The sequence below is a fragment of the Tamandua tetradactyla genome, chromosome 1 (genome assembly GCF_023851605.1).
Source record: "Tamandua tetradactyla isolate mTamTet1 chromosome 1, mTamTet1.pri, whole genome shotgun sequence".
Taxonomy (NCBI): Eukaryota; Metazoa; Chordata; class Mammalia; order Pilosa; family Myrmecophagidae; genus Tamandua; species Tamandua tetradactyla.
Genome location: NC_135327.1, coordinates 51686816 through 51714011, shown reverse-complemented (window position 1 = coordinate 51714011; position 27196 = coordinate 51686816). Strand labels below are relative to the sequence as shown.

The window sequence follows — 27196 nt, the reverse complement described above, 5'->3', positions numbered from 1 at the left end:
CATCTTTGTTTGCTCCATCAAAGAGGTCATACTCATTACATAGCACAGTTCTTGGAGTGACTCCATCACTTGCAACAAATGAGTTAAAATGTTTTTCTCCAAAAAATAAAAAATTATATATCTATAGCAGATTTTCTCTGGTTAGGAAAAGAAAGACACTGCTGTGTCCTACTTTTTTTTTTTGTCTCAGTGTTCTTTCATATTTTTGATAAAGGCCCTTGCTTCAAAAAATGTAGGTCTACGTTAATTCTAAATCCACGATGATCGCGCTTATCCAGCTCATAGGATAAACAAGGCTCTTTTTTGTCTTCTTCACCCCTCCGCCCCCCACTGCAGTTGCCTAGTGCTTATAGTTAGCTTTCCTTGAGGGTGAGCAGGGGAGAGGATAAGGGGGGAGAGTGGTGTTGATATGCAGCACGAATGAGTCATGTATTCAAGGGCTTATCATTGTTCATTTCCCCTTCCTTCCTTCCTTCCTTCCACCCTCCCTCCCTCCCTTCCTTCTTCTCTCCTATCCATCCATCCATCCATCCATCCATCCACCCATTTACCTAATACAATCGTCTCTGGACCTAAAGTATGAGTAACGTGGTATCCCTCCCATCAAAGAATCTAGACCAAGTGATAACATATATAGTGAGAAAATGTTAAAATCGGGAAAAAAAATTCAATCACAGGGGAGATCATTCAACCTAGTCTTGGGGTCTTCAGGAAGGCTTCCAGGAAGTGGTGCTGACTCAGCTGATTCCTGAGGGGCGTGCTGAAGTTAGCTAGATGAGCTTTGTATATGTTAGGGGTTGAGTGTGGTGAGGAGGTGAGGAAGGGTTTCCAGCAGAAGAAACCCCACGTTCTAAAGGTCACATTTTACATGAAATTGTATTTCTGAAGTCCTTGCAAATTCAGAACTCCCACAATTGAAGGCTAATACTGACGAAAGATGGTGGGTTCCCATTTACCAGCTAGTATGGCGCCACCCTGTGGCCACTCTGAAAACAGAGTTTAGCGTTCGCTCGGCCCAGCCCGCTTCTAAACTACAATGCCTGCAAAATTGCAATATCTTGGGGGACTTCACACTGATTCGAATTAATGTGAGACCATAGTACCGCTCTTATATTATTTCAAAGCTGCGTAATTCAAGTTCCCATCAAATGTCACCAAACTCAGGAGTTTCAGAGCTCGCAGCCTATTTGATGGAATGGAAGTCAATTCAGCGTGGATAGATGTACACCCAGGATAGGAGTAGGGTGGAAAGGAGGTGTAGGCAGGGGAGAGGATCGGATGGTAAAATGGATAAGGAAGCTGGGGCCAGATCATCAAAGGCTTGTAAACCAGGGAAAGAAGGTAGCAATGGGGAACCACTGAAGAATGTTGAGGAGGACGATGGCAAAGTCATTGTTACACTATTATTAGAGTATTGATAATAAAGTTGAAATTAGACAAAGATTATGTATAGGTCAGATGTCTGTGCCGTATTCGCTTTTACTTCTAAAGACAGTTCAACTTTGGTTAGAAGCAATTTAAGCATTCATGATGTTAAAGTGATTTTAAATTTTTTCTTTTCATTTTGAGCCTGTTAACTGTCCTGGAAATAGAAATAAAATACATGGCCTAACTAGCAAGAAGGTTTGATAGCGGCTCAACCCAGACCTGGGGTCTAAGGCTCGGGAAGAATTTGAATAGGAAATCATACTTGGGGTGCTGTGATGAAAAATGTTGGGTAAAATACAGGTTAGACAAAGTTAAATAGACACATTTACTTTGGGACTTCTTAGACTATTAGGAACACTATCGTGTATTGTGACTCTAAGAGAAATGTAAGGTATGCAGCTTTTCCTAAACTTCTTTCACTGCTTAAGAAACCTTTGCTTTGGAAATAGTCATTACAGTCTGGCTGAGGACTAGTATTCCAAGGAACGTGTAGCAGTTATCTATTGACACAGCAATGCTGCCTCACAAGCAGACAGAAAAGCCCCAGTAGAATACAATAATAGAAATGGTTTCATTTGTGTATAGATCTCTGGGGTTTTCCTGATCTTGGTCTGGGCTTGGCTGATTCCATCTGATCTCAGCATGTTTCTGTGGTGTTCTAAAGGTTAGGGCCATGGCTCTCTGATCTCTGCTCACACGTCTCGGGGGTCAGCTCGCTGTTGGCTTGTTGGCTGATCTGGGATGACTGGAGAGCTGGAAAGACTGGAATGATTCATCTCTGTTATCCGTGTCGCTCATCCTCATGCGTGCTTTACCTTTCAGCTTTCCTTGGCCGTAGCAGAAGGAGTAACAGTGAGAGCAAGTCCAGTTGCGCAAGCACTTTTCAGACATTTGCTTGCATTGTGTTGCTCGCATCCCATTGTCCAAAGGAAGTCAGGTGGCCTCTCTCCTGGTAGTGGGAGGGCACTGCAAAATCACCCGCACGGCACCAGATGTTGATACAGGGAGGGGTGAAGAATCGGGGCCATTTTTGCAATCAGACTACCCTAGAATTGCTGGGTGAGATCACGTTCAACTGAGAATAAAGGAATGAGGTCAGACTTGACTTTATGCCATGACCACAGTCTGTACTTTTAATTCTGATAAGCAATTTCACACATAGATGTTTGGGTGATGTCAAGTAAGAGTGAGTTCATCTGGTTCTGCATCTGTTTCTGAAGGCTTTTATTAGCTTTCTATGGAATGATTCCATTCCAGAGATGAAAGATTGTGGCCATCATCTAGGTTTTGTTGAGTCATATTGCAAATGAGGAAACAGAGGCCCAGAGAGGTTAATTGGTCTGCCTAAATCCTCACAGCTAGCTACCAGCAAAGTTGTTGGGAGGTGGAGTGAACTGAAATGTATTTCAGGTCTTCATATATGAACAAATTGCATTTTTTCCTGGAGGGGCTGTAATAGAAATAATTTTAAAATAGGAAAACTTGAGAGTAGTCCTGTCTTGCTTGTGTCTTTGGAAGAGCAAAGTGTAAGGACAGTTAAACATGAATGATTGCTGAATGTCCAGTATGACTTGAGATCCATGGTAACGTTTTTATTTTCAGCCCCACCCCCAATAATTTCTGCTGCGTAGAGAAGTCAGCAGAGAAATTCTGAGAAGCAGGGAAAGAATTTGTATTCTAACTCCTACCTTGTCAAACAGCAGATAAAGACTAGACGTAGATCTAGCCTTCCGGAATAGACACTACAGTAATACCTAATGGCGCCGACTGTGGTGGAAAATAATGTGTTCTACATAAGTAAAAATTTTCAGATAAGGAAACTCAACCCATTTCAGCACTATCAAATAAACTAGGCATTTTTATGATGGTAATGCTTTCAAAATGCTGTGTGTGTGTGTATATGCTTGATTTACTAAACAGTGAATAATTGAAACTTTTCAGCCTCATCATTTAGCCATTAGTTATTGAACTGTGATACACTAATGTGTGCCTTTTAAAGAGCCTGAAAATGGAAGGTGTTGTCACTGTTCTTATTTGCTTAGGGGGTTGCTGGGGTACATAGAGCTGTCTGCCCTTAAAGTAAATTGCTACAGACAGATCTGCTCTTTTAATTCTTGTATTTTATTTTCAGAATTTTCCCTCTGTACTTCCTCATTTTCAGTTAATCAGCTCTATTTGGGGGTTGCTCAAATACGGATTTGTTCTTAGATCCATTCTGTGACCTTCTCCCACTTGGTTATATCTCCCACTCCAGGTAGATCTGACCAGTGGGAAGCACTGATAGAAGATTGGGGGCCAGGGGAGGGGGGAGACCCGGGTAGTTTTCCCTGCTTCTCTCTGCTTTCCTAGGTATCTCTAGGAGCAGCTGTATCTTTTCCATGGCTTCTGCCCCAGCCAGCCTCCCGGTTTCTCCTTAATCCCCTTCTGCCAGTTGGTCCTAGCCTCTGGGCTCTGATGACACCACTTCCTTCCATTGTTCCTCTTGCCTTGGCTGAAGCTCGCAGCTCCCCGTGGTTGCTCATCTTTGGGCTGCTGCACTGGTCCCTCTGTCTTTCTGTCACTTCTGTAACCAGTCCTTTGGTTTGAAAACCCTAGAGATGTTTCTCTTTGTTGGTGATTCTGACCACTGTCAGTTTATTGAGAGTCCCTTTTCTTGGAGCCCTTACTTTGCATCTAGTTAGCTTTTTCCAGTCTGCTGTGTGGACAGCAGACTGACCGCTGGGGGCTTTGCTCAGGCAACACGTGACGCCGCTGAAGAATGCATTCTTCAGTCCTGAACTGGGGTCTGGGCCGCCTGTCAGTGTCCACACATACCTGCAGGCGTGCAGTTGTGAAAGGCGAATGAAGGCGGTCCGTGAGAAGGGCACTGCTTGGTGGAGAATGCTCAGTAAATACCAGTTATCATTGCTAATGAACGCAACAGAGATGTTCCAGTACATGGACTTTGCTATCTGGTTTAGCAATACAGAGAGTTTTTGCCGACTTCCAGTCCATAACCCTATCCTAAAGAGTTGAGGAAAAGCATTCTAAGTGGTTTGTGGATAAGTAAGTTTCTGTGTCTTCTACACATGTACTGTTAAGCACATTTGAACTTTTATATCCATGTTAAAAGTAGATATGGTTCTTTCCCTTCATCTACCATCGTTGTGTGTGCGTTTGACTGCCAGCCGCACCATGGCTTCTCATAAGACTTGTAGAATCAAGCAATTGCTAGCTAAGAAACAAAGACAGAATCGTGTCATTCATCAGTGGTTTCGAATAAAATCAGGTACAGCTCCAAGAGGAGACATTGAGGAAGAACCAAGCTGGGTCTGTAAGGCATCACCTGTGATGGCAACCGTGATGATCTGTACCGATTCACAAGCACCTTCAAGTTGAAAAAGTCACTCTTTCTAGAGCGTTGGATTTATTTTATTTGGGAAAAACCTGGTTTTTCTTTGTTTTTATGCTTCTGCATAAATAATTTCGTTCAGTAATAAATATGTGAGACCTTTTGTTTGGAAGAAAAAAAGGGGACATAGCTCCTTTGTTCCCCTGGTTTCTGTATCTTTTGTTAGTCGAAGTATTTCACATCAAATTTGATACCAATTACTATAGCCTCCAGTTTTTGAACACTAATGATGTAGTTCCCGTGCTAAGCATACGTTGTCTCCTCTGTCCTCAGGACATGTCTCTAATGTGCCGAGACTCCTGTTTTAGGATGAGGACATGAGGCTCAGAGAGGTTAAGTGACCTATAACAAGGTCCACCAGCCAGGAAGTGCCAGAGAATTTCTCTTGCTGGGCCTGCCAGATTCCCTAGGAGCCTATGCTTTTAGCCACACATTTAACAAGCGCAGCAGCAGTAGGGGAAGCCTTCTCTGCAGAAAATAACTCTAGCAAAGTGTAGGTGTTGTTTTGGTAGAAACATTTCAGCTGTTGCCGTAAAAATCTTCCCCCAAATGGCTTTGTGAGAGCGAAGCTGTGCAGACTCGCTCATGTTGACAGTGTGAGCCTTATGGCTCAGCCACAACACAAATGATTTGTTTTCCTGGCCCTTGCTGGTGAGGTGATTTAATTTCTGGATTTCCCAGAGGAAAAAGCCTAAACAAATAAGTTTCTGTGTAACTGGATGTTTGAAGCGGGACTGGGGGAAAAGTCAGAATGGGAAGCCAGGTGCCTTTTCATTTTCTGAGCGATGCATATGGGGGGGAATAGACAGAAATCGCTCAGTATTTTCCCTTTCAAATATTTGTCTCTCTGCTCTTCATCAGGAAACTATTATCATAATGAAGTAAAGCACCGCAAGTAATAGATGAGCTGCAGGTTTTATGTGGGCGCTTTGTCTGTTTTGGAGAACAGAGCAAATCAGGTCATTGCTTCGTTATGTCTGAATAAAAGTAGTGTCTCCCTTTCTGTGGAAGAAAGTAATTTTTCGAAATCTGATATGTGGTACTAATAAGAAATCTAGGGAGCTGTAAGGGCAGGGATTCCTAAAAATGCTATTTATTTTCCATATCATTAAGATTAGTTTTGGCTATTTTGTAACAGAAAAATGCAAAGTGACTGTGGATTAAACAAGATGGAAGTTCAGGAAAGAGAAACACAGAGTTAGGCATGTCACGACTCCACCATATCGTCGGGAATCCAGATTTCCATGTTTCTGCCCCAGCATCCTTACCTTATGGCTTCCAGTTTGAGTCACTCAGGGCCATTGCATTTCAGGCCATCATGTCTGCAGGCCAGGTGTGTAGCAGGAAGGACTTAGAAGAAAGGAGCCTTTTCGTTGAGTCAGTGCCCTCCATTTCTATCATTTCTTTTCTTTTTGCTTAAACAGCAGGAATGTATTGGCCCACAGATTTGGAGGCTGGAAGTTCAACATCAAGGTCTCGGCAGGCCTTGCTTCCTCCTCAACCCTTTGGTGTTCTGGTGCTGACTTGCCATGGTCCTTGGCGATCCTTGGCTTGCATCTTTGCCTCCATCACGTGGCAGGATCTCGCTTTCCTTCTCTGGCTTCCACTGCCTGTCTGCATCTGAATCTGCTTTGCTCATAAGGACTCCAGTCATATGGATTAAGGGCTGCCCTGATTCTCTGTGACCTCATCTCAATAGGACTTTTGAAAAGCCTGCTCGTGAATGAGTCCTGGCCCACAGGACTGGAGTTAGGTTGGAGCATGTTTGCGGGGCCATGATCCAGTCTCCCACACTGGGGGGCAGTGAGCGTGAGAGTGGTGATGGCAAAGGAGAAAGGTGGTCCTTTGGGGATACATTTTGAAGTTAGGACAAGCAGAACTTGGTGAATTGGAGGTGAAAGTGAAAAATAAAAGAAGGTTCCTAATTTATTTTTCTATTTGAGAATCAGTTGTGGGTTTACTGAAAAATCATGCATAAGATACAGGATTCCCATATACTGCTCATTATTAACAACATTGGTTACAATAGAAATTTGTACAATTTCTAAAGTATGTTGGCACATTTTAGAAATTGCACTTTTAGTTGTATTTGTGGTTTAACTTAGGGTTCACTGTTTTGTGCAGTTCCTCAGTTTTTTTTTTTAATTTTTATTCTAGTAGTATATATACAACCTAAACTTTCTCCTTTTAATCCTATTCACAAATATAATCCAGTGCTTTTAATTATGTTCATAGTGTTGTGCTACAATTCATTACCAAAACTTTTTTGATAATCCCAAATAGTAACTCTTGTGCATTTTAAGTCTTAACTCTCGATTCCCTACTCACTCCATTAGCTGGTAACCTATAATCTAGATTCTATGAGTTTGCTTATTCAAATTATTTCATATTAGTGAGATCATGCAATATTTGTCCTTTTAGCTTATTTTACTCAACATTATGTCTTAAGGCTCATACATGTTACATGCATCAGAGTTTCGTTACTTTTTACAGCTGCATAATATTCCACAGTGTGTATATACCACATTTTGTTTATCCTTGCATTAGTTGTTGAATACTTAGGTGGTTCTCATCTTTTGGAAATTGTGAATATACTGCTATGAACATTGGGGTGCAAATTTCAGTTCATATCCCTGCTTTCAATTCTTTTGGGGATATACTTAGAAGTTAACTTTCTGAGGAATTGCTAGGGTGTCTTCTACAGCAGTTCCACCACTTTACATTCCCACCAACTATGAATGAGTATTTCTATTTCTCCATATCCTCTCCAAATCTTGTAATTTTCTTTTTCTTTAATAGTAGTCATTCTAGTGGATGTGAAATGGTATGCATTGCGGTTTTGATCAGCATTTCCCTAGTGGCTAAACATGTCAAGCATCTGTTCATGTGCTTTCTGGCCATTTGTATATCTTCTTTGGAGACATGTCTATTCAAGACTTTTGCCCATTTTTAAGTTGGGTTGTTTGTCTTTTTGTTATTGAGTTGGAGGATTTCTTTATATATTCTGGATAGTAAACCCTTAGTGAATATGTGGTTTCCAAATATATTCTCCCATTGTGTAGGCTTTCTTTTTACTTTCATGATGAAGTCCTTTCATACACAAAAGTTTTAAATTTTGATGCGGCCCCATTTATTGCTTATATTTTGGGTATAAAGTCTAAGAAACCATTGCCCAACACATGGTACAAGTTGCTTCCCTACATTTTCTTCTAGGAGTTTGATTGTTTTGACTCCTTACATTTAGGATTTTGATGCATTTTGAGTTGATTTTTGTATATGGTATGAGGAAGGGCTCTAACTTCCTTCTTTTATAAGTGTAGACCCAGTTTTCCCAGCACCACTTGTTGAAGAGACTATTCTTTCCCAATTGAGTGGTCTTTGCCCCCTTGTCAAGAATCACAGTTGATTTATCAGCCCTCAATTTGATTCAGTTGGTCTGTAGCTCTGCTCTTGGGCCATGCCATGCTCTTCTGATTAGTATGGCTATGTAATAAGTTTTAAGATCAAGAAGTGTGAGTCCTACCACTTTTTCTTCCTTTCAAGGTGGTTTTGGCTATTCACAGTGCCTTATAAAATCAATAATAAATTTGATGATTGACTTTTCCATTTCTGCAAAGAAGGATGTTGGAATTGTGATTGGGTTGGTGTTGAATCTATAAATCGCTTAGGCTAAAATTAACATCTTAATATTAGTGATCTAATCCATGAACGTGGAATGTCTTTAGGCTTTCTTTGATTCCTTTTAGCAATGTTTTGTAGTGGTTCTGTGTAAAAGTCCTTTACATCCTTTGCTATATTTTGTTCTAGATATTTGATTCTTTTTGTTGCTAATATAATGGAATTTCTTCTTGATTTCTTATTCCTATTGTTCATTACTAGTGTATAGAAACACTACTGGTTTTGCGTGTTGATCTAGTACCCTGCCTCTTTGGTGAATTCACTTATTAGTTATGGGAGTTTTGTTTTGGATTTTTCAGGGTTTTCTGCATATAGGATCATGTCATCTGCAAACAGGGAAAGTTTAACATCTTCCTTTCCAATCTGGGTGCCTTTTATTTCTTTCTTTCTTTTTTTTTCCTGCCTAATTGCTCTAATTAGAACTTCCAGTACAATATTGAATAACAGTGGTGACAGTGGGCATCCTTGTCTTGTTTCTGATCCTTAGAAGGAAAGCTTTTGGTCTTTGACCATTGACTATGATGTTAGCTGTGGCTTTTCCAATAATGTTCTTTATCATGTTAAGGCGGTTTCCTTTTATTCCTAATATCCTAAGTGTTTTTTATCAAGAAGGGACCCTGGATTTTTTCAGATACGTTTTCTGTGTCAATTGAGATGATCATGTGTTTTTTCTTGTCATTGTGCCAATGTGGTTTATTATGTTGATTGATTTTCTTATGTTGAACCGTTCTTGTGTACCTGGGGAAAAACTCACTCATTCAGGGCATATAATTGTTTTAATGTGCTGTTGGATATGATTTGCTAGCATTTTGTTTAGGATTTTTCAATCTATATTCATAAGAGATATTGTCCATAATTTTCTTTTCTTGTAGTATCTTTTTCTGGCTTTATGATAAGAGTGATGCTGGCCTCATAGTATGAATTAGGGAGTATTCCTTCCTCTTCAACATTTTGCAGTGCTGTCCATTTCTGCAACCTTCCTGTATTGATAAATTACCATGTGCCATGTACTGTGCCGGGTCTTCATAGAGTCTAGAGCTGGAAAAACATTTCCCTTCTGTATTTGATCACCTCCTTTTTGTCCTTTATGTAAAGCTTTTTAAGATCTCAAGGACCTGGTGTTTTAAGGAACTTAGTTTGGTAAGTATTTATCTAGAGGTGCTAAACAGTATGGGAAGCCTTGCCTGGCATAGGGATTGGGGAGGAAAGTGTCTGTGCCCATTAGCTGTTGCTGCATGAAAACCACTTCGTAATAATCTTTTTTTGTGTGCTTCTTGTGACCTTGGTTGAGCTCCCTCTGACCACGTGTTGGTCAGCTGTGGGTTGGGAGGGGGCTTTGCTGATCTCGGCTGAGCTCTCTTACTTGCTTGGATATGACCAGGAGCTGGCTGGTCTAGGATGATAGCAGTTGGGACACTGAGACCTTCTTCACGTGTTCTCTCCTCCTCCATCAGGTAGCCTGGGATGCTCATGGTCTGAGAGATAGAGAGTAAATACTGTGAGGTCCCTGGAGGCCAAGGTTCAGAATCCGCACAGCCTCCCTTTGGCCAAAGCAAGTCACATGGTCAGCTCAGATTCAAGTTGGGGATACAGACTCAACTGTTTGGTGAAAGGAGATGCAAAGTCACATTGCAAAGGGTGTGGATGGAGAAAGAGGAGGAGAATTGGGGCCATTTTGGCAAAAAATCTATAGTATCCCAGAGAGGAAGATTTAATCTCTGTGAATGCCTGATTTTTTTTACCTTTTTCCTTCTCTCCCCATTTTTGTACATCCCATCAAGATTCTTGTTCTTTGAACCTGATGGCATCTATGTTGATGGAATTAAGTCAGTTATCTTTATCTGTTTCAGCTGTTTGAATCCCCAGAGTTCAGTAAAATCACTAACTGGTGGATAAAACTTTTGACTAGGTGACTTCCCTGTTATAATTTTCTGTTCTTTGTACTGCCATGTCTTTCTAGTCCTCTTGTATTCTATAGCTAAACTAATAGGAAATACAAGTGACATAAACATAACCTAATAAGACTATAATTAAATGGTGGCCCCTTGCTATTCCTCATCTGCTCTATGTGTCTTCCAAACACACGAAACTCATAAAAACAACAAGAAGTCATAAATCAGGGGAGAGTCGTTTGAGCCCACCAGTAGCAAACATCATACGTGGTGACTCTATTTCTGGGGAGATTCCCCTTATCTCATTCTACCAGATTGTTCTTTTCCTATGGCCTGTGGGATGTAGAATTAGTTGCCAATGCTTTAAACAGTTCTGACCAGAGCCCTTTCAGTTGCCTGCCCTCCAAAGGGGGCTTCTGTTGTAAATCTTCTGTTTGTTTCAGGCAGTGCAAAGGAACAGAGCTGACGGTATCTCTTGGCTCCGTAACTGACAAGCTCTGTAACTTTGGGCATGTTACAACCCTCTGAAAGGTTTGGTCTCATCTTCTTTCTGAGTGTATGCGCTAAGTCAGGCAAAGGTCATGTGCGTCCATTACCACTTATAACCCACACTGACCTGGCACTAACCACACGCTGGATACCATCATAGTGATCCTGGGAGGTAGTTGAGTTGCTGTCACTCCCCATTTTCAGAGGATGGGACTGAGGCTCAAAAGATTAAGAAACATGCCAAGGTCACACAGACCTGAGCCCACACTGAGGCATCCTGTCTCAGACCTACCCTGAGGCACTGTCCCTGTAGGGGTCAGCACACGGTCATTTGAAAGATGAGCTAAGTAAAAGCCTATTTTTGACAAAATTGGGAGAGTTGGGAACAGTGACTTAGGTTTTAAAAATTTACTTGAGACTGTTAGTTCATGGCCCGCCCTGGCAATTTACATAGCTCTTGCTTGCTCATACACAGGACATTCAAATACAATCAGATTGCATCCTTTGCTCCTTGAGGCATTACTGGGATCTGCACCTCTTGCAGGTTACTTTGGCAATCAGCATTAATTTCAGTGCTAACCATTTTCCTACACATTAGTTCTGGGTTGTTTTCTTTGCCTCCTCCTTGTCCTTGTCCTCCCCTTTAACCCCTCCCCTCATCCTCCTTCTTGTCTTCCTCCTCCTTCAACTTCTCCTCCTTCTCTTGTCTGATTAGTTGGGTTCTAGAGAAGATGATAACTTTTGGGACTAGGTGGGTCAACGCGAGTTTATCCTTCAAGATGCCCCATTAGCCCAGAGAGAACAAGCTTGGCGCCCGTGAGGTGGCCACGCCAGCGCTGCCTGCTGGCGGTCCAGCTCTGCCCTTCCAGTTCCAGCCCACATTGCCCACTGCGCTGAGGTGGGGGGATAAGGTTCTGATGTGAATGCGGGAGGACCTTCCCATCGTGTGTTTTGAGTCATTCAAAGTGATCAAATTAAGCTGGTGAACTAATGGAGGAATTCTCCTGGAAGCCAAGAACATTGAAAATTCATATTTTTTTTAAAAAAGATAAATAACAGATACCCATTTGCTTTCCATAATGCAGATTTTTAAAAAGTCATTATATGTAAAGTGGCTACTTTTTGAAAAGCCATTTACTCTGGCAATATTCAAGAAAACAGCAATTCTTGGGACGCTGCCTGAATCGGGCAGTATGTTAAAATGTTGGAAGCACCTTGTGCTCGTTGTAAATGCATTTTGGTTGGTGTCCCAAGGGTGAGGGATGGCAGCATCATTTTTAACTCTTAGGAAGTAAAATATTAGTCTCTATTAATAGGGAGGGACAGCAACTATAATATGGGACTCAAGATAGAGCACTTGACTTTTGCTTCCAGGGAGGTCATGTGAGTTTAAATCTATAATTGGCTGCCTTTTAAATAAGAAAACGGAACAAGCTTTCCTTTTTACCCCCCACAAAAGCTCATGTTGTAATTATCTTATGTTTTAATTCAAAGGTTAGAGGGTAGAGTATGAATATATGATTATTTACTGATACATATTTTTAAATTACTCATCATTTTACTGGAATAATAACTGACAACGATTTGTATTGAATTCTTACTGTCTGCCAGGTATCATTTCAGCACTTTCCCTTAATAACCCGTTTATTCCCACAATAACCCTTTTAAGTGGGTATTATCAGTATCTCCATTTTACCAATGAGGAAACTGAGGCACAGAGATCTTAAGTAATTTGCCTAAAGTCAAATCGCAGGGAAGTTGCTAAGCTAGTAGTCAGACTCAGGCTGTTTTAATCACTGCACCGCAACTATTTTAGAACAGCATTTTCCATGTATGTCAATCATGATAGCACCTTCATACCTTAGGCTATGCATACGTATTCCACTTCTATTATTATTTAGTTAATATTTTCACTTTTTTTTAACCAGATTTAAATTCATTTCAAAAGAAAACCTTAAATCACTACCTTAAATGGAAAACTATTGGTGCAACGAATGGTAGATAGCCAAGAAAAATTAAAAAAATGAAAACGAGACAGTTTTATTCAATCCTAAGTAGGGTTACAACCTGCCAAAACCCTCAGTCAGAGGCCTGCCCTCTCTTTGTTGAAAGAGAACAGACAGATTTACAAAAGAGAGAGAGGTTGAGATTAGCGTGGGTTTAAAATCAGGCTCATACGAAATTGAGATTCTGATGTAATCAGGAGGTCAGAGAAGTCAGACTCTCCCCAGGGGGATCGTGCATTATCCTGTCCAGAGTCTATCCACCGCCCTAAAATCGTCCTGCAGCTCACCAGTGATACTGGTCCCTCCACTCTGTAAGTGATTACAGAGAATCACTTCTCTATAATATGAAGATGTTGTACTAGCTCAAGAATTTTCTTAGGGAACATGAAGCAGAGGAATGGTTAAACGTATTCAGGCCTGTATTGGTTCAGCCAACCCAACTAAAGCTATTGTCTGAATTATTAATCCTAAATCCATTCTCTGGTTCATCTCATTCCTGGAAGATCCTTTTTGTTTGCTTTGTGGAAAGGACTGCGGGTGATTTTTATTCACGTTATTATCTAAGAAGGTGTGGTTACCCTTGAATTTTAAACCAAAGTCCTTAGAAAATGCCTTACATTGAGCCCTGATTTATCCATTGGTGAAACTTTAGAGGGCGTTAGGTTTTCTTCCTGTTTGTGATCACTGGGAATAGTCTCTTTCCTTGTTAAATAATGCCTCTCTTTTCACAGGTACACGATTCCCTCCATCTGAGTGACCTTATGTTCTAAAGTGCACACACTGCCTGGTTAGGAGCTGTGTGTTATATTTTCATATTGCTATCAGTGACTGGTATATAATTATTATGTAGGGATTTGTGGGGAGGAAAATAAAGGTATTGTTTCATCTCCCAGTGTAAAATAAATGATGAGACAGTGTGTTATCACATGGTGAAAAGGATCTTCCTTTAAATTTGCAGGCCTCTGTAAAACCAGTTCCTGGGCACAACCAACACTCATTTATGTGAACAACAAATTAATCTGCATCGGAAGGTTTTGCTTATTATTATAACCTCTACTTATTGTGATTACATTTTTCTGATGCCTTTTTTATTATATGAATTTTTAATAAAAATTATTGGAGTAGCCATGCCACTTCTATACTTGGTGAGCCCTGGGACCGAGAGAGCTCAGCTTGACAGAAGTTTTAGCAGACCTAAAGATGGTGAATGAGGACGGGCCACAGTGGCTCAGCAGGTAGAGTTCTCACCTGCTCTGCTGGAGACCTGGGTTCGATTCCTGGTGCCTGCCCATGTTAAAAAAAAAAAAAAGATGGTGAATGAAACTGGCTTCGTTTTGCTCAGTATCCCTGTTTCTTTCTTTCTTTCTTTTTTTAATAATAGAGTTTTCTGCAGATAAGGAGCAAGATATTATATGCGGTTGTGCGTGGCTGGTGAAATGTAGTCATCGACTGGTTCAGTGAGCTATTGAACTTCAGAAAGTGATGGATTTGGAGGTCTGTTTAGTTGCACGTGGTTAGGGAGACGAGATGGACACCCTGTGGGAGGTGAAGAGTAAAGCAAGCTGCCCTAGAATATGTACCTGAAAGGACTGCGTGCCACCCCGGCCCGGCCACGGTTCCCTGGCATAAAGAGACCACCTTTGTTTGTTTGCAGGTTGCAGCTGGTGGCGATGGCCAGGGTGAGTCTCTTAACAGTTTCGGCGTGGCTTGTGGAGATGCAGCCTCTAGTTGTCTTACCAGTCCTGGGCTAGATTTTGGAAACCAGAGCTAGTACTAAACATGTGCCCTGGCTTTGGGAATAATATTTGAGAAGGTCAGGAGAGTTAGGTCCACACCGGCATGGGTATGTCTGTTTAACCCCCTCCCGATGGATATCCGGCGCCTGACGCCGCACAGTGGGCGTGCAAGAAATACATGTTAAATAAATGAGGGAACACAGTTAAATTGGGTAACCGATGTTTTGCCATTTTCTAATTTTTGCTTGGTGACAGAGAACCAGAACACAATTGGCATGTGTGTGTGTGTGCGTGCACATGGGCCTGTGCATTTTACAGCTTCCTTAAGAGACAGAATCAGTTTCAGTTTGAGGATCCTCTTGGAGTGAGTGGCTGGCTTCCTAGGGTGGTAGTTTCTCTGATTGAAAAAGATACTTACAGGTGCCCTCCGAGATGGCTACAATCTCTGCTTCTTTCTTTTTTTGTCTCTGTGCAGGAGAGCCAAAAATGTATAGAACTGAGAGAGGTCATGTAGAAAACAGTTTCTTCCAGTCTTTAGGTCTCAAGGATTAGCAGAATGTACTCGGAACAGGAAATAAGGTTCTTTCTCTTGGGAAATTACTAATCCTGGCAGATTGAAATAGCATGAAAAGGACTTCAGTGGTGGCAAGTCTTCAGATGGTTTGCAAGAGAGACAAAGGGCCTAGGTGGAGTGAAAGCAGAAGGAAAGCCAGACATACAGTTAGCAAGTAATAGAACAGTGGAGACTGGGGCTGACAATCTCCCTGTACCTGCTATGTGGCAGGCCAGAGGATATACATAGAGACTTAATTTTTTGATAGCTGTTACTGGAGATATCTTATATTTTTGAGATAGATCAAATTATCCCCATTTTGCAATCAAGGAAACTGAAGTCAAGGAAGTTTGTAAATTTAACACATAAATAGCTAGTAAGAAATGGAACTGGGGTTTGAAATCAGGCCTAATTTGAAAACCCAATTTAATAACCAGTTCCACTGGTTATTAGTTCCTCGTCTTATCATATCTTAGACTGAAGCCATTATCCTGAAAGTTTCATTGTTTTTACCATTTTTAAAGGGAGAGTTCTATTTTTACGGGGAAGGTAACGTTGGATTGTGGGCTCAGTGTTTTGAATATTACTAGCTCTGTCTGAGCATGTGCATGTGTTTGCACCTGTGTGCGTGCGTGTGTGTGTGCACGTCAGGGCGTGGGGTGGTGGAAAGCATCCAGGTGGTCCAAACCTTGGACCAGCAGCATTGGTGTCCCTAGAAGCTGGTCAGAAACGCTGGATCCCAGGCCCCCGCTGAGCTCCCAGTCTGTACATTTAGCAGCATCCCCAGGTGATTTGTGAAGTTTGACAAGCACTGGTCTGAACAACCTAATTCCATCGAAGTCGGTGGTATCTCTCCGAGCAGTTGGCGTATTGTGCAAAAACCGTAATACTAGATAGTGATAACAAGTTTTATCCCAGTTTATTGAGTGATAACTGAGTACCAGTTACTATGTTCATTAAGTGTTCTATGTAAATTTTCTTATTTTAATGTTTTCAATAATCCTGTGAGGTGGGTATCTCTGTTCCAGTTTTAGAGGTGAGAAAACTGACACAACTAAGTAATTTGTCCCAAATCCAATACCTATGATGCCAAGCCAGGTCCTATCTGGTTCCAGGCTGATGGTCTTGACCATCGTGTGTGTTGCTGGCTGATCTCACAGACCAGCGAATCTCCAGTGTCTCACCGGTGATGATGTGAGTTCGACTTGCAGCACAAAGCATTGCTAGTTTATAAACCGTTTTCAATGCAATGACCTTTATTTAATTGACTCTAAATGATAAGATTAAAATTGGTTATCTCTCTTGAATAATACTTGGCATTACCTATAACAAGCTTGGTATATTTTTTCCTTGGAATAGAATAAAATATTCACACAGAAGAAATTGGTAAGCATTTTTATTATTGTACGGAGGCTGTTCTAATTTTAGCTTTAAAGATAACTATAATAATGCAATAGAATTCAATAGTACTGATATTACCGTACAATACATTAAAACTAATAATCAGTGACATAGTACAATAAAAAAATATTTAACGCAGCTAGCATCAAGAGTTAGAGAACACTGGCAAACCCAATAAATTTTGAGGGACAGTTTCCTTCATTTTACTATCATAATGCATCTGAAGGCTTTGAAAAACCCTGAAACTATGAATTGAATTCATATTATGCAGTTGTCCAATATCTGTAGAAGTAGATATTTACTGTGATTGATAACTCTATATCCCAAAGATATTTTAATACATAAAATATTTCTAAGATTAAAAAAAAAAGTTAGAGAACACTGACGAGCTTCAAACATTATTCAGTTTTTTGTTGTTGCTTCACAGACTGTTCCGTTTTATTTTTGTTGCATTCTTTTCTCTTTCTTTTTGTTTCCTAATTCATTAGGTGAAAAATCCTGGTAGAACAAATTTGGCCATATTTGTTATGTCATTACTATGCTTTAAAATAATGCTGGTCTGTTAATTTGCCCTTTGTTCCCAGGAACAATGAGTTGGGTTTACCCTGAGTATAATGAGTTGTTGGATTTAAGATCAATCTCTTGCAAGATTGGAAGGATCAAGTTGCCTATTTGGTCTTTAACCAATAGACTTCAGGAAAATAGGAACCAAAAAATATAGTGATTTTTGTGTGTTTTAAGGATTTGTTGGGGAGGAAGGAGAAGGGAAGGAGGCAGATCTGCCTGTGTTTAAAAAGTTTGCTTGCTTGTCATATCACCGTAAATGAATATGCTGATGCTTTCTTAAGTTACTTGGTGATGAGTGTCAAAAAGAGTCTTGATATACCATTTAGAGCTAAATATATGAAAGGAAATTGGAAAAGATGGCATTTATTCTAGAAACACAACCTTCATCCGTGTTCACTGGTTGTCTCGTAGTTAATTATAGTATTAACTGCCTTGTGGACATTGTTTACCTAATAGTATCATATACATGAAACCATATATACTAATGAGTTAAAACAAACAAACAAAAAAAGCAGCTAAAATAGAAGTCGTGTCTTCTTTTCAGTACAAGCTAGTTTTCTAATTCACAGACTGTTTCATTGGTGTGCTGGTAAACGGTTAGCAGCTGGCTCTTGGGGGGGGGGGGGGTGTTTAGGGAAGCTCTGGTTTGTAGTGTTTGTTGATTTCCATGGTGTAAATACTCTCCATGGCCAATTCCAAGCTCTGTTTTGACACCGCTGAATGTGGAGATGGGCAGAGATGGGTGCATTTGCCTCCCGCAGGCCACAGGAGCCGGCTCAGCACACCACTGATTTTGCACCAAGAGATTAGAAGGAAAAGAGGCTGCTGGAGGGAGGCCGTGGAAAAAGAAAAACAAGAACAATGTAGAAAATACTAAGTGACTCAGAACAGTCGGTTCTCAGCTGAGGTGGGGGCAGCTGGTAAAGGAGGGTTGAGAGAAAGTTTTCCCCTGTAATGGCTGAGATGACAAAAAAAAGCTAGAAGGGGGAGAAAAAAATGTCTTCAATAAAAGTAGAAATGGCTAAACCCCAAACGTTAAGACTCTGAGAATATCTGCCAAATTTGATGATATTTGGAATAAATCCAGGGAAAATCAAAACATACCTGAACCCTGGTAGATGGCCTTGCAAGCCAGAGCAGAGGAACAGAGAGGCTGGGCACCGGTGCGTCCCTGGAGGAGCAGGGCTTGTTCTCAGTTTGATACTTTCTTTGTTTTCTGGGCTTCGCAATATCCTCCATGCTTTCTTTTTTTCCCTTACTGTAAGTTAGTGGTGAAAATATTGTTTATGCTTTTTTGAGGTAATAAATTATTACAAATGAGAATAAAACTATGTTTATAGATTTCTCACTTTAGACAGTAACTATTAACCTCTAGATCTAAAAAATAAAAAAAAACCCAGCACATTCATACTTCTTTCCCATTCAACTTCTTGATTTTGTTACTCACTATTTTTATATTTTCAAGATGTACAGTATTTCATTACACTCTCTATACTGACATTGTTTGGTTTCCATTTCAGATTTAAATAAATTGTTGCAAACCGAAAAAAAAAAAAAGAAAATATCAAACCAGGAAGCATAACAAAATGAAGTGATAGAAGAAAGATCAAACATTTGGTTATTGGAAATTATATATGTAAATGGATAATCTCATTCATTAGAAGAAAACTGTATTTTGAATATAAAAGAGTCATCTAAATCAAAGTTATTACAGGCAAAAGTAAAAAATAAAAAGCACTGTTTTTATTTAATATGAAAGTTAGAGGAGGGAGGATTTTATTTTTTTAAATAAAAAATTTGTTCTTAGTTTGCCCTGAGCTTTGGAGTTTGTATTTTCTCTTGATTCTCACATATCCTTGTGAGGGAAGTGGTTTTATACCTATTTTACAGGTGAAGAAAAAACTAACGCCCAGGGGACTAAGTTGTTTGCCCAACATCTCATCATCCATGCCTGCTGAATTATTTTTTCCATCAAAATATTTTTCTCAATGTATTATAATGGTGTCTCCAGTAGAATAAATATTTCTATTTATGAACTGAAGACATAATTTAATTTTTTTTTTTCGCATGGGCAGGCACCAGGAACCGAACCCAGGTCTCTGGCATGGCAGACGAGAACTCTGCCTGCTGAGCCTCTGTGGCCCACCCCTGAAGACATAATTTAAACCTTACATTAAATATCCTCATATTAGAAGGATTAGAGGCATGTACTTCACTTTCGAAATATTTCAACCTTTGAAGGGATGTGATTAGGAAAAATCGCTTGTGTGGAGTAACTTGCTCTTAAGTTAGAACTGGATGGATGAGATGGTTCAATGTCGACTTAATTATCTCGGAGAAGCCACCGCGAACCAGCACAACTCCAATCTGTCCTGCCAGTCACTTTTACTTGAGAGCAATCACCTGGCCAGAGACAGCTGGAGTAGTGTGGGAGGCTTCCGGGACTTAAGGAAAACGTTAACATTAGAGGCAGGAGGCAGATTCTGCACAAGGTCTGCTGGAGACACATAAGTCAGTGTCTTCCTCTTGGGCTTACCTGCATGAAAGTGATTGAAACGTGCACAAATGGGTCCAGATGGTATTGCCTTGGGGAAGTGTGTTTGATGGTTATCTGGGACTGGTGTCGGTGTCGTGGCTTGGGGACCCACTCTGTAGCACACATGGACTGGGTAGCAATCTCTGAGGACAGGCATTCAGCTTTTCAGGGCACATAGGTGACCGTGCTACAGCCGCATGCCCACTGTAGCAACTGCCGAGGTCCCTCTTGGGGTACTTTTATAGGACAGACTCCCAACTTATTCCTCTCCGTGGCAGAGAGATCATCTCCAGACCTCACATTTTTCTTTATTCCAGGCCTGTGCGTAACTTAAAACATTTTTTAGTGTTTGATTTCCTTTCCCGAACTCTGAAGGTACTGTAAAGGAGGAAACAGGATAAAAGGCGGCAGGCAGATAACGGAGGTCAAAGCAAAGATTTTCAACAGCTCATGACCAGGTTACTAAATTTCCTGAATTGTGGGCAATCGGTTGTGGTTTCTTTTCAGTTTATATCTTGAACTTTTTGTGGCTTTCGTTAAGAGGATAGCTCAGCATTTCATTCGTTTTAAGGAAGGGGTTAGAGGTAGGCTGCAAAATGTACCCTGCCTATTGAATAACACCCAAATCTTTGATCCAGCGGCACTTCTTGTTGTACTCGGGACCTCTTACTCATTCCTGGGCAGTGTTCCTAGGCAATATGCCTGTAAAAAGCATTTGCTATATTTGTTGTTCTGCTTAGAGTGAGAAAAAGAGCCTCTCCCGGCCATTGTGTCGGGTTGTTTGTTTGTGGCTGTTGGTACTCTTTGCCCAACCTCTCCTTCACGGCTGGGGTGATGGGGTGGGTCTGCTGGAGGTGTTGTCACAGTCGGTGGCTGGCTGTGTCTGCTTGTTCATCTTGAGTCTCCAGGCCCCTCTCTGCCCCTTGTAGAAAGAGAGAGACTTATCCAAGAGCTGTGATTGCCCCTGCAGATTCTCAGCCTGCGTCAGGCGTGCATTCAGGAGGCTGTTTCTGGCTGGGGGAAGTTTGCATCGTGCTCACTGTGTTTCAGGTAAGAGAACCCACTGGAAACGGTGTAGGAGCAAAAGTCAAGACGTCCAGAGGGAAGAAGTTTTGATAAGTTGATGGTTTTTATAGCTTGTAGAAGAGCCGTCACTCTTTTATTTTTGTGCCCTGAAGTTAAATAGGGTCTCATGGCAGGAAGGACAGTATACTTCTCTGTCTTAGAGTGGCTTGGACCACCCAGACTTTTATGGAGACTTTTATGTTTGGAGTTTTTATTTGTTTTCTTTAAATTTTCTAATAGAAAAATCTACAGCAAAATTAAGCCACAGAGTACAGGAGACCGTATCATTCTGTGGTAATTTTGGCATTTAATTAGGTATAAATTTTCTTAATTAATGACTCTTTAATAAAATGTCCCTAAACTTAATTTGTAACTCAAATAGATTTTTAATGACATTTATCAGTATGATTTGTGTGTCTGTGTGTCATTTAGCACTTTCCATATTCGGAAAATTAACCAGTCTCTTGATAATATTTTCTGTGACTACTAAATACAATGCAATGAAAACAAAGGGTGTTAAATATTTTTTCCATCATGCATGAATTATTACAGAAAACCTACTTGCTTCTGTTTGTTTTTCGTGATTGTTAGTCAAAGTATGGAACATGATGAAATATTTTCTGCTTTGATTGACACTTTTTTGTGTTCAATTATATTAAGATAGGTAAAAATATTATTTTAAAAAGTCCCTTTTCCTAAATAAGAACTCAAAATGAAAAAAAATATATTTTGTTCTTATTCATTGTCATAGAAAGTCAGTGATTAAAATTCCTTCCTGAAATAAGAGAGTGGAAATAAACAACTTTGGTCTTGCCAGATTATTTGGTTTATGTATTTGTAATCTTATTTTTGAAAACTTTCTCATGTAATTACACATATTCATGGACAAAGAAGTGATACTGAAGCATGAAAATTGTGGTTAGAACAGAATAATTGGCTTCAGAAGGCTTTAGAGAAACATTTCTTTTATGGCACTTAGCATCTTTCATATACTTTGTTTTTTCAGTAAAGAATTTCTTAGTACCTTTACAAACATATGTAATTTTGAAAGAAAAGGTAAAACTTTTAGTTTTGTGGGAATCATGACTAGCCATGGATATTATCTGAACATAAAAACAATCTATTAGTGGCCTCAGAACTCATTTGACAGTTACCTGTTGGAGAAAACATTTTATGCTCTATTTACATTTTTACAGTTAACGTGCCAAGTGATCAACTCACCAAGGACATACGGAATAGTTCCAGATATGTTGGAGAATATGAAAATCCGAAATTTTCAAAATGTATTCAACTGCTTTAATTTTATAGACTGTCCAGGGGCTTTAGCACTAGATGCAGGTGGAACCAGGACTGAGACAGTGCAGAGGATGAGGTTGTCAAGGCAAGATGCTTACAGGAGACGAGGTGTACAAAACTTGATACTGCCTATTTATTTAGACTGTTTTTTGAAGATAAAGCTGCTATTGAGAAGACTTAGGCAGTTGAGGCTCCATCTGCAGGTTTGTTGTAAGTTCACTCCAGCACCCCTCAAACTTCAATGCGCATATGAATCACCCAGGATTTTGTTAAATGCAGATTCTAACCCAGCAGACCTGGAGTGGGGCCTGAGATTCTACATTTCTAACAAGCTCCCAGGTGATGTCAGCTCAGGGACTACACTTTGACTAGCAAGGAGCTACACAATTTCAAAGAACTGCTCAGTCAATTATTTTTAACTTAGTGTCTGGTCAATTCCAGGGAGTCACTTCGCAAAGCAAATGACTTGAAATGCGGTTGCGATGACTTGACTAGCTGTAGACGTGCCTCCTTCACGATGAGGTGTGACCTGCTGTTTCTCTCTGGAAGAAACACACTGTTTTGTAGCCTCTGATCAGTTTCATAGCAGTGCTTTTCCAAGACTCATGCATTATTGCTGACAGCCTGCCTCTTGCCTCTTAGTACAATCTCCATCTGCATTGCCACAAGCCACCAAGGCCCCATCCTCTCTTCCTGTCTCCTGTCACTTTTAGCCATCAAGGGGCTTTTTTGTGTTTTGGATTTGATTTGTGTCATGCACCTGAGATTTCTGTGCCATTTTGCTGCCCAGCCTAGTCTGGCTGGCAGGTGCCCCATTTCAGCCATTTCAGCTTACTGTGAATTTAAATTTAGAAACTTTATCTGTGGGGAGCTGCTTCCTTCCTTCTCACCTAACCCACAATTTTCCAGTCTAAGCAACCAGTTTTGGAAAGTTTTTTAAAAGAACTCTTCCATGTCTCAACTTGTTGGATGTGCGCTTCTGGTTTTCAACTTGAATATTCTGCCAGAGTTCTAGATACCACGTGAACTCTGGAAGGGAAGAAAGTAGGGTGGTGAGCGTATGATACTCTGAACTCTTGAATAATTCCTTTCCCAATATATATTTTTCCTCCTATCTTTCATTATGAAAACTTCAAGTATGTGGGCATTTGAAAGAGTGTTACTGTGAACAACTCTATACTCATCATCTAGATTCCACCATTAACATTTTACTTCCTTTATCATATATCAGTCCATTTACCCATCCCTTTTGCATCTCTTAACCCATTTTATTTTTGATTCATTTAAAAATAAAATGTAGGCACTATATGCATACTTCACCATGATAATTATTAACTAGAGTTAAGATTTTGCTGATAGCTTTTCATATAAAATTTACTTACAATGAAATGCATGCATCCTAATTATAGATATGTTGAACTTTGACAAATATCATTGTCACTTGGCAAATCCAGACCCGTAAAGATCTGGAATATTACCTTCACCCCAGAAAGTTCCTTTGTGCCCCTTTCCAACTCTTATGTTCTTTTATATCTCCCCAAAGAAGAACTGTGGTCAATTCATTTTTTTTTTTTTTTTTTTTTTTTTTTTGCATGGGCAGGGAATCAAACCTGAGTTCAATTGCTGAGAACTCTACCTGCTGAGCCACTGTGGCCCACCCAAAGAAGTACTCTCATTCAACTATGGAAAGAACATACAACAGCGTATTTTTGTTTTGTTTTGTTTTGCATGAGCAGGCACCGGGAATCAAACTGGGGTCTCCAGCATGGCGGGAAAAAATTCTGCCTGCTGAGCCACTGTCACACCGCCCAAGGTCAATTCATTTTCAACTACACTTTGATTAATTTCATTTCATGCAAATTATTTTCATACTTAGAAATAGGTATCACAACACTTTCTGACAAACTAGCATTCAGTTTGTTTGTACTAACTTATGATGTCCAATTTTGGGCAAAATTAAAGTTTTAACTAGAGTAATTTAGAATATCTGGTTTTGTCTTGGTACAAATCACTTGCCAATGGCTTTATTGATTCTTTTGCCATTTTAAAGGTGGATAGCGGGGTAATTTGGGTAGAGATGTGGAGACCTGGAAGGGAAACTCACATTCTAAGATGTCCTTGGGTTGATACATCTGGTGTCTCTGGATACAGAAAAATATTTCTATTTCAGATCAGCTTTCTGTGTCCTGAGAAGATTATATTTATAGGTGTGTTGTATTCACTTCATAATTTAGGCTGAAATATATGTCAGTTCATGCTGCTTCTTCAGAAATGAAAAGCGCTATTCCTGTGATCATCTAAATTCATGCCATTCCTTTGTGTGAACTTATATTCTAGGACTCCACAGAGGATTGGGATGCATTTGAATCTTCCCTAAGATGGACGCACAGAGAACAACTTTCAGAAATGCAGGCTCTCAGAAATGAGAGCTAAAAAATAAAAATGTCCCAAAATTTCTTCAGTTACAAAGAAGTAGTTTTTGAATAGTTAGGGAGAAACTAGCACAGCAGAAAAGGTATGGTCAAAACAGAGGAGTTGCTGTAGAACCATAAAGTGGTTCAGGGTCTATAAAAAACACACAAACGAAGTTCTTGGAAAGTGCTTTGTTTTTTCCTACCGGTCACTATAGCACACTTTAATGGAAATGAGATTCACCTTCTGAAAAACCCACAAAGCTCCTTCAGCTGTTATTTACATGTAGGCATATTTTACTTTGTCAGTAATTACTGAATTACAAGCAATAGGTTTATTCAGATATTTTTGTTGAGAATAATTCACATAGTATAACTCAGAGTAAGAGATATTAGATGGGTGGTAGTTAGAAACTTCTTTTATACTCTTCTGCTTGAACACTATATAGACATTTAATAGTGATTTTAAATATATGTCATTTAATGGAAAGTTCTTGTTTGCTTGCTCATAAAGAGATGCAGGGAAATGTCAAAATCATTTTTTTTTTTCCCATGGGCAGGCCCCGGGAATCGAACCCGGGTCTCCAGCATGGCAGGTGAGAACTCTGCCACTGTACCACCATTGCCTGCTCCACAATCATTTTTAAAAGTGTGGTGTGTGACCCTTAGAACCAAACTGAACAAGTGCTCAACAGTTAGCTATTCAGATATGAAAACCAGAGACTAGATAGATTTCATTAGGGCTAATATATAGTTAATTACCTGTAGACCAGGAAAAAAAAAATCCTTATATGCATATTTATTCTTTTTTTCTCTTCCAAATTTGTTAATTTTTAAGTTGCCTTTATCTGAGATAAGGGGCAAAATAATTTTAGCAAGACTTTCTGAAGTTAGTTCTGGTGAAATAACTCAGATAACCATGTTTTAAGAAAAATGAATTTAGTTTATAACTATAAGCAGCTTTCTGTGGGATAAAAATGTATTTGGGCCTTCTATATACCTAAATATTTCCTTTTATGGTATAATTGGAGATACCAGAGGCATATAGCTACATTTATTTACTTATTTATTTGGGGGGGTGGTACATGGTCTGGGAATCGAACCCAGCTCTCCTGCAAGGAAAGTGAATATTCTACCACTGAACCACCCATGTACTCTGCATTTATTTTTAAACCATGTATTATGTAATATAGAGTACTATGGAAAATGGTGACTATCTCCCTTTCTCATAATTCAAGACCCAGTGGAATAGGAAAAAAAAATCAATTATTTTCTCTCTTAACTTGTGGAATGCTGGTACTTGCTAAAAATTTATCCTACACCAAAGGGTCATTTTTGCAGGTTTTTTATTTTCAGCATCACTTAAAAATTTGTGTCCAGGACAGGGGAAAGCGTGACTTTTTCCCAGTCTGTCCACTTCCATTTCTTAATGTTCTGGAACCCCATCTTCTAATTTTTTTAAGGAGTCTGTTTTCCCAGCTTCATGTTTTTACTGCAAACCCCAAGCCAATTCTCCACTGAGTGGAATGTCTTTTCGCTCATACATCCTTCCTATCCTCCAAGGTTCAGCGTAAAACGTTAACTGCCCTGACTGCTGCAGCATCAGCTCTCTGCCTCTCTCCCCCTTTCCTGGACACAAAGTGCATTGACTGTAAACCCTTCAATGTGGATGAAGGCTGTTAATTGCCTGGTAGTTGCTTTATACATCAGCTTGGTCTTCCTGATGACATTGTGAATTCCTCTGTGTGAGAACCCTATCTTATGCTTCTTTTTCATGTCCTACCTTTCCTTGGTTAGTGTTTTGGTTTGGCTTCGTTCAGTAAATATTGTTGGTGAATTGCCTGAGTGTTCAGAAGAGAGAGGCCACTGTTCTCTGCAAATACGACAAACCTCATTTTCTCCTTCTTTACCAACCTGCCCTAAGAACACAACCAACAGAAAGGTTATTTTAAGGCAAAATAATTTGGATTTTTGTGTTTCATTTTGTGTTTGTTTTTAAATGTGATTACAATGTGTACGGTCATGTTTCAGTAATAATGCACTTTGATCGTTCCTTCCATCTGCAAAAAACAAGTTGTTTTTCTGAAATAAAACAAGGATGAATAGGGGAGCACAGGTGGTTCAGTGGTAGAATGCTTGCTTTCCATGCTGGAGACCCGGGTTTGATTCCTGGACCATACACCCCAATAAAAGCAAAAGTAAAACAAAAATAGCAAGAATGAATAAAAAAAGTTTGACCGCATTGATGATCTAGAATGTAAGAAAGTGTAATATCTGAATGACCTGGGACCATAAGATGGACCACATTTTCTCTCTGTCTGTCCTGCCCATCCTTGTCACCCATCACGTGACTGGTCTTGACCAAAAGAGAAAGTGAAAGGGGAAAAGTCAGTGTGTGGCTATGCTCTGCTTGTTCTGTAGGTATTGAAAGTTGCTAACTTTAAAAATATCAGATGATTAAAACAAATAAACAAAGGTATAGACCGATTTTCCACATTTAACACATTGGAAGATCTGGTAAAACCCAGATCTACTCTCGCTGGTAGAGAAGGTAAATGCCCTCCAAGTTAACCCAGGACCCTGAGACCCCTGTATTAGTTCCCTGTTGCTGCTGTAACAGATATCCACAATCTTGGTGGCTTACGACAAACTTATTACTGTTTAGTTCTGGAATTGTGTAGGGTGGGGTTGCTTGTAGAAGCTCTGTTTCGGTTTCCTTGGCTGCTCAAGCAAATATCATTAAATGG

The 27196-nt window shown here is 40.0% G+C and overlaps 1 protein-coding gene across 13 annotated transcripts in view; it reads left to right on the top strand.

Annotated features, from left to right (window-relative positions):
* Positions 1-27196, top strand: part of PLCB4 (phospholipase C beta 4) — a 399612-nt gene that overhangs the window by 85404 nt on the left and 287012 nt on the right. For 3 of the 13 annotated variants that reach the window (XM_077115632.1, XM_077115574.1, XM_077115615.1), the window contains exon 1: positions 20166-20727. The exons of the other annotated variants lie outside the window; for them this stretch is intronic. The gene's annotated coding sequence lies outside the window, so the exon portion shown is untranslated. Of the gene's footprint in view, positions 1-20165; positions 20728-27196 lie in introns of those variants that run through there. 13 annotated transcript variants of the gene reach the window in all.